Source organism: Spea bombifrons, chromosome 8 (assembly GCF_027358695.1).
Source record: "Spea bombifrons isolate aSpeBom1 chromosome 8, aSpeBom1.2.pri, whole genome shotgun sequence".
Taxonomy (NCBI): Eukaryota; Metazoa; Chordata; class Amphibia; order Anura; family Pelobatidae; genus Spea; species Spea bombifrons.
This window is the reverse complement of record NC_071094.1, coordinates 40,922,188-40,931,097: the sequence shown is the minus strand read 5'-3', so window position 1 is coordinate 40,931,097 and position 8,910 is coordinate 40,922,188.

The following is an 8,910-nucleotide window of genomic DNA, read 5'->3' as shown; positions in this document are numbered from 1 at the left end:
ATATGATGGCGCTATATAAAACAATAAATAATAATAATAATTATTAAAGCAGCAGTTATCTTGCGGAATAAGGAAAATAGCAGTTTTTCTTCAGTAGGTTATTTACACTAGAGGGTGCCAATGTGCTGCTTCATCTGGTCAAACTTAGCCTTCTTCCAGGATTCTTGTCCAGCGGGGATATGTATTGAAAATGCAGAGATTGAGCTGAGCTGGCCATCTGGCACCTGGGGCAAATGCCCAATGGGCCACTGGCTGACAGCGCCACTCGCTCACCCGATGTGCTCCAGCTGGACAATGCCTTTTATATTAATCGTTAGGGAGCCTTGTGAGCCATGGTGATTTCAGATTTAATAATATATTTATCTTATAATATACATGCAATCATTATACGACATGAGCAGTTTCAGATAATTAACCTCTCTATTACCAGACATGAGCAGATTCAGAGATTTAACCCCTCCATTGCCAGACATGAGGAGCTTCAGAGAATTAACCCCTCTATTACCAGACATTACACTCACAGTCATAATGTTATAGACACACGGGTCAATAATGCACATGATTTTGGAACGGGATGTCCAATAAGCTCGTATAGGTGTGATGGTCATGGCTCCTCATGCTTTTGGTCATATAGTGTATATCGCTTATTGCCATCTGTAAAATACAATTATTCACCTTAGAAAAGTGGAAAATGTAGGAATTGGGAAAATTGACCCAGATGAAAGTTATAGGGACTGTATGACTATAAGCACAGAGGTGAACGATGCAATAGGTTAATAAATTCATTTCACAGGACGGGCTTATTTAATAGACTCGCTTCAGCGTTCTAATCGTTCAAAAACAGAACAAGGGATCCACAACTCACGGGTTGGTCATAAACCTGCCATGAAGGTAAACGATTCCATTGGGGAATCCGCATTTCATCGGATGGGTGCGGTACATTGTTACCGTGTATTACGCCAGTTAATGATGTGAGAAGAGGCCCACGGGCCAGACCTCTGGCTTCATGCCCGGCTGCTTTGTTTGTGTACAGATGTGTGTTTTTTTTTACCGCTACTCTATCTGTTTATATCACGTTTCCCAGATGAAGTACCTTGGTGGGTCTGTAGAATGGAGAACAAGGTAAACATCAACGTATGTCACATCATCAACCCGTCAGTCGTCACGCTCTGGATTTATTAGAATTCAGGCATAACCGTGGAAGCTCATGTAATAACGTTCCGAAGACTGTATGTAGGCACGCTCCTTGGGGGGTTGGGTATTTCTAAGGCAGTTATTCGGGGAAACTCAACAGAAAGGACGTAGTTAACACATCCCATTATCCATTATTGGTGATACTACCATATATAATAGATGCCTTAAAAAAAAAGTTATTTTACAAAAGCAGAACTCACAGGGCTATAAATAATAAATAGTAATATTTTTTTGAATTTCTTGATTCAGGGAGAAATCTGATTGCCTTTTGGGGTGAAGAATGATTTTTTCCCTCCTACGTGGCATAATTTGATATTTTTTTGCCTTTTGGGTCAAAAGCAGGACGGATAGGTAGAAGGGTTGAACTTGATGGACTTGAAGATGAAGATGGTGGGGGTGGGGAGGCTCTCCATGAGGGCCTCAGAGGACACTGGGTCCCTGGTCTTCTTTTTCTTGGGGACCCACTCTCCAAAAGTGAACCCTTTTGGGTTCGAGTGGCCATGTGACTGACTTAAGTGTCTGCTGGGAGGCTGTTCCAGTTATCTACCACCCTTTTGTGCTTTAAACCCTCTCTATTGCATCCTTTTTTTTTTTTTGAAGAGCTGAAGAGACGATGAATGAGACAGTGATGATGTATTACATGTTAATCTTTGGCATGCTAAACACCCTACCAGCCGCTGTGAACTACAAGCTGCAATGTGCTTTCGATTTTTGGCCGGCTGAACCTTATAGGAGTTGCAGTCCCCAGTAGCTGCAGTGCTAGAGATAAACACAAATTATTCAAGCCCAAATCACACAACGACTTTCTGAAATAACTTCATTTCTTTCTTGGAATAAGCGTGGGAATGATCCATTCACTGACATGTCTTCTTATTAAATTGTGCTGGAAATTTGATAATTTTTGTCTTGAAGGAGGTCCGAAGAAAAAAAGGCCGGATGGGCTCTAGTTACTAGAAAACTGGAAAAAATTAATCTTGATTAAAGCGTTTCTCCCCTTGAGCGAGAGACCCTGAGTCTTGATTACTGGACAGCTGTGCTTGTGGCGAGTGCATGAAGAAGGAGAGATCTGAAGAATCGTGTGTATGGAATGAAGCCTTTCCGCGGCGTAGATTAATAGAATGCTGACAAAGGCTTATTTCCAGCTAAATGCTTCTAACAAACCGCCAGCAGTGATCTAATACAATGTGCATCAGCCGTCGGTGTTAATAACAAGATGGCTTAATGAGTTAAGGGCTCATTCTTGGAATGACGCTTTGCGATATTCAAATAAAAAACTTATGAATAAAAAAAGCGTATGAATGAACGATTATTCTTCTAAATGATACTGGATTCTGTATTGAATAATGTACTATGCAGGGTGGTATTGATCCTGATCTTCATCCCTGGCAACTTTGCAAATTAACTGACGCTTTAAATATTAACCCTTTAATAGCCCATCTTAAATACACATTTGAATTAAATACTCGGTTCTTGCTGAATTGCGGAGAGCGTAGATGCCTGTATTTTTATGCCTGAACAATCAAGTAAAACCTTTAATTAAAAGATATTCTAAGAACCGATTGATGTTAAGTTTTACATTACGGACATTAATGTACTTTTTTAATGATTAATCTTCTCGCGGTTTTCTTTTAAACGATCAAAGTCCTTAAAGGTCTTCCTTGAATTCACGTTGGGTTTCATCAGACGTTGTTTCGTAGAAATGATACCAACCTATACCGTTCCCCCCCCCTTTTCAATGGAAAAAGTGATATAACGGATCCCAAGAGATTTTTATATTAACCCGGTAATCATTTGTTGACCTTGGCTGAGAAACTTTGACCTCCTCCTTCCTTGCTAATAATTTCAATCAGGAAACCATAGACGCGATGCAAGGTAAAGCCCTGCGCACAGGGGGTGAACTGTGTTAAATAAATCATGACCGAGGATACACAAAATATGAATAAATACCAAGTCCCGCTGGAACGATCCATATGGAAAAACATGTAATATTACATTTCTCTCTTATTTATTCTGATTTAATTGCAAGCTCTCATTATTAGGATTTTCTGTTGTTTTTTTTTTTTTAAAAACATTTTTTTTGGTGGAAGTAATAATTTCTTTCAACATCTGTTATTTTAATAGAACTGTTTAGTATTTTATATCTCACGTGGAGAAGACTGGAAGGTTGTGGAACTAAACCACAATCGCAAACCAATCGCTTGCAAGAAACTTTGCCGGTTATGTATAAAAAGCGTTGGGGGAAAAAAAGCTGTCGTATTACCATAGTAACCAATAGAAACGTCTAGTTCCACGAACATTCCATTGGTTGCTATGGTGATAAGGCCACTTTTCAAACATTGCACTCCAATCTCTTGCAAGGTACATTGATGGTTATGTATAAAAAGTGATCTTTGTGCAGAACGTTGGGGGAAAAAGCAGTCTTGTTACCATAGTAACCAATAGAAATGTCTAATTCCACAAACAGTCCATTGGTTGCTATGGTGATAAGGCTACTTTTCAGACATTGCACCACAATTACTATTAACATAACCACCCCATTGTATTGTGTCTCACTCCTCCACGTTGTGTTTACATGTTTTAAGTGGATCGGAAGGAAAACACTTTAGTAATTGATTCCATCTCTTTTTCTAGGGGCATTTAAAGCGCACACGGCGTCCCTCTTCACCTGTAATAAAACAAATCACAATGATTTAAAAAGATTCCAGATGAGAATGAAACGAGAGGAAAATCAGGTGCATCCTGGCAAACATCATGCTCTATACCCAAGAGACTGCTAATGAAAGCGCAGGCGTGGTGTTATTATTACTTTTCTATTAACCCCCCCCCCAAAAAAAACTAGAATATTAACTATAGACACTTTGGGTACTCTAATGGTTAATACATTCTTGTATTTTTTTACAGGTCCTCTTGAATTTATATTCCAAAAAAAGAGAGAATTTTGCAGTAAATTCCAAGTCGTTTGATTTCTTCTGGCCCTCAAGGTATTCCAAAAAGAATTTCCACAACGGCTTAGACTTTCCACATGAGGCATCGATAAGTGATCGCGCAGGCTGTGGATCAATTTATTGTCGGGTATGTGGGGTAAACTTTTTTTTGCCGTTATTTATGGATATACGCGATAATATCTAGTAGGGCGGGCTATGTAGAAGAATATGGAACTTGCCCTCCCGTTATGGAATTTTTTTTAGATGTGTTCCGAAGCTCAGTTACCTACCCAACTCTCCTTTTTTTTTTTTTTTAGGATCTCAAAATATTTTGTTCGTACCCCATGGCGGATTTACTTTGGACGCTGGCCCCCAAAAAGCGGGGACAAAAAAATCCGGACAGAGCTAGAGCTTGGTGGGACTCAGTGGTAGAGTGGCCAAATCGGGACTGTCTTGCACAAAGCAGGACAGTTGGAAAGCATGTCCTGCAGCGCTGCTTCTCCGTTTCACCACCCGACTCCTCCGGGTCGTGGCAGCGGGGCCCACTCCCCGCCCATTTCCCCCTTAAATAGGGGCGTGTCCCACAATGTCGGAAGATGTGAGATCATTAAATAATAATAATCAATAAAAGATATAGTTAAAAGATATTGGATGACCTAAAATCCTTAAATATAGATTAAAAAGTATTTTTATTTTAAAGGCCCAACATTCTGTTGCCATAGCAGCAGAAAAGGGGTCCTTAAAGCTTTTGTATTTTTTTTTACGCTTCCAAGTTGCTTAAATACTGTTAATTTTTCCCCCTCAACGAGTCGGACAGCCTATCGCGGCACCCAAATCCTGTAGAAATTAGTTGTGGCCCGGCCTTTCCTGAAATGGCAAACGGATTGTACCGGTTGGTGTTGCTTCCTTTACATAAGTTTGTTTACAGCTACCAAGATGCACGGGCCGGCGAATTTATTTTCCTAGCGAAACATCAGTGATTCATTTACTAAATTGAATTATGCGACTGAAGAGATGTGTGCGTATTTTGGAGTGACTGGCTACTGATAAAAGCCAGATGGAAAGAGGAAACGGCCCATTTCATGACTTTTTAAGCATTTAAGTTTGTTAACTCTCAGCCCCGGTTACGGTATAGCGTATAAGCAATTTGTTATTACATTCCCTGTATGGAAAACGACCCTCCGAAGCACCGGCTATGGAATATAAGCGTCTTTTATCTGGGCGGCCCACCGAACCGTCCTTACGCCAATGTGAAATTTAAATATCTGTGATCATTCCAATTAGATATGAATGATATATTTAATATGTGAGCTTCTTTCTCCCTTCCTATCTCCTAACAACTAGCGCATGCTCATACTAAAGGGCAGGGCTAACCGTGGGCGAGGCTCTCCACCGATAGCAGGAAGTGGGTTGGGTGTGGGAAGGGAATTGGGAGGGGAATGGGCGGGCTTAACAGCCATGAAGAAAGAGGAGAGTATCCCGGAGACGTGGAAGCAACGCTTCACCCAGAGACTCCAAGTGAAACCCGGAAATTCCCATGCATGATAATATAAATATACTGGAAAATCTTGTTTTAAATTCATGCGCTTAGGTATTAACTTACATGTGGAATTCTTATTTTTTTAAAATATTTTAGAACATGTCAAGACTTTATTTGCCAGTAAAAGATCACAGCTCATAGCCGATAGCAATGGAATAAAATTGAATCTATGGTTATATGAATATCAGAAGAATGCCCACAGGGTCTGATTCCGAGTCTCAGGGTGAACGGGCAAATTCTCAGGGTCTACTCTGATTCAACACTATCTCATAGCATTCCAATTGATGCTTTTCTCATTGGTAAAGTACGTCTGAAATTTCTGATTGAATACAGGTGACTAAATATCTTTACCTGCTTACTAAAAGAAAAAAAATGCAGGTGCAAAAAATAAAAGGAAATAAGACACTTCCCTTCCCCAAAAAATAAATAAATAAAAAATTTATAATAATTAAAATATATATATATATATATATATATGGATATGTGTGTATATATATATATATATATATATATATATATATATATATATATATGAATAACATTTATATATAATGTAAATCCATGTATATAATGAGTACTCTCACTTATGTAGAAACTAAATCACTTATATGAAGAAGGATCTTGAGAAGAATACACTGATTGTCCTTATTTGCTCAAAAGTGTGTGATACTATAACAAAAAATACCGATATTTACAAAAATCTCACTTCCAACCCAATCAGTATTCTGTGAGTGCTGCTTGCCTCGTTGGTGTGGAAAGCAGGAGAATAGGAGTAATGGTGATGGGCTTCCATTGGGACTTTTGCCACCATTAGCACCTCACTGCAATAGAATCTTAGCAGGACATCTACAGTACCTGGCTTGGCTTTGGCTTTAATATTTAAATACCCAAAACTAAAATAGAGAAGGTTTTGTTGACAGACAACAGCAAAATAGAGGGCAGAATGGAGAAAACCAGTTGGGGAATGGAGAAAAATGTGGTGGTGCAAGATCGTACTTCAATGGGGCTACGTCGCAGTCACTCATCCACCACGGCATCCATAAGACATTAGCACACATGACATGCGCCTAATCTGTTTTACGGGAAATCCGGCCGTATTAAAAGATCAGTTATGTCGAAAGAGATTTCCAAATGCTTGCAGTTAAAGGATTTGAGTGACACGGAACCGTTCGCAGTCATTTAGGTATTAAAAGTATTTTGGCAACAAATTGGGGCTTCGGGAGCCGCAATTAAAACTCAGGTCAGGGTAATATTTAAATAATCATTAGAAATTGTGCATCTTGGAATAAATTATTGTTAATTACATAAGCAAAATTAAAGCTTTGTTTAGTCCATTTCCTTATTCATAAGCAAACCTTTTTTTTTTTTTTTAAATAAAAATAAGCCATAAATAAGCCGTTTATAAATAAGCTTATAATAGGACACTGTCATTTTTTTCTACTTTTAATTAGTATTTTTTTCTGGAATATATTATAATTTTTGGGAAAAGACAATCATTAAATTTGTTTTTTTTTTGTAATTTTATTGGAACAATAAAGACAAAATATTTAAAATAGAACTAAAGGTAATTTTAACGTCATTAAACAATCTCATAAGAGAGAACCGCTTTTTGAGTATTTATTTTCATTTTTTCATGTACTGGTATTTTTTTTTTAACACATTCTTCAACCAATATACTTATTGCTCCACAAAATATAATTTCATTTTATTTGAAATGTGGGCTTTTTTTTTTTTTAAAAAAAGAAAAAATATATTCTGTATTGGTCATATTTCACATTTTTACCATTCAGTTCATTATTAATTCTCTAAAAAAATTTAGAATTTTCTCACTTTCGCACCTTTATATTTTTTTTTTATCTGCCTTTTCACTTTATTCTGTATTTTACATGAAATGAGATGTAGTATTGTAGACTGACCTGGATATTAAATAAAAAGATTTGTTTTAAATTCATATGGCCTAAAAACATTGTTTCCGTGTCCCAAAAAAAAAAAGACGAAAAACATTTTTTTAATAGAAGAAATAAATGACCATAGCAAAAAAAAAAAAAAAACCCTTTTAAAAATAATAAATAATTAAATAAATAATGAATAGATAGATTCATTATATCATAGAATTGGGAAAATTAAATATATTCCCCGCACTTTATTTTTTTTTCCAGTGGGGAGATTGGTCGGTTTAAGGCAGATATAGAATAAAGATATCATGTTTTCTATCTCGCTTATTTCCCAAATATTATTAAATTCATATGTTTCTATCCCCCCGTTAGTTTACTAGTCTCATCGGGTTACTAAACTTAAATACATTGTTTTTATCCTAAACGGTGATGATTAATACCATTGTCCTTAAGTAATTTGTGCAGAAAGGGGGTCAAGGCTCTGTTCGTATTTAATAAAAGTGGTGAAAGCGGCGGTTTATGGATTGACACCGTACGTGTCCTCTTTCCTCGCGGTATGTATACATGGTTGATGATATCACGGCGGGTGTTTCATCATTGGCGGTTAATTCCATAGCATGCGCCAAAAATTACCCTTGAGTCGTGTGTCCGATTGTTTGGCCAAACATGCCACGATCCATATGGGCCTTGTTGGAAACTCTTTCACCTCATCAAGGCCCATGTGTAACTTATAAAGGGCGTTTTAATGGGTAAATAACAGAGAGACATTGGGGGGGGGGGAAAGAAGGACGCCCTGTATGTTTTCGAAGTGCTAAACTCCGGGGAAATTACTTCATCAGAACCTAATCCAGACCCTAGCAAACAAACGTCTGAGATGTGGAGAGTCTTCAACCATGTTGACTTAACGGCGTCTGACTGGAATGAATCCACGTGCATTTTAGATCCGTGAAATCATTTCCAGGCCGCGGTGTCTTGAAGACTGACCTCATCTTCTCGGGCCAGATGCCGAATCAATGCGATCGGGGGGATTAATGCTATTAACGAGATACTGTTGTACCCGAAGAAGTGACAGCAGCCTGTCTTCATCAAGACCAAAAAAAAACGAGGCTTTCACCAGCATTCCTCTTAAACCGTGAAGCATGTCGCAATTCCTCGCAACAATCGGTGTTAATAATATCTGGGGCTAGGATTGCGTATCGAGTGTTGCTTGGAATTTTCGGGGCTACGTGTTACGATCCTTTAGGGATTTTTGTATCCGAGTGGGCTTATTTTGCACTTAATTACACATTTGCAGGCAATTTATTGCGGAATATGATGGAATAGAAAGGATAAACTGTGTTAATTTTGAACTGTGAAC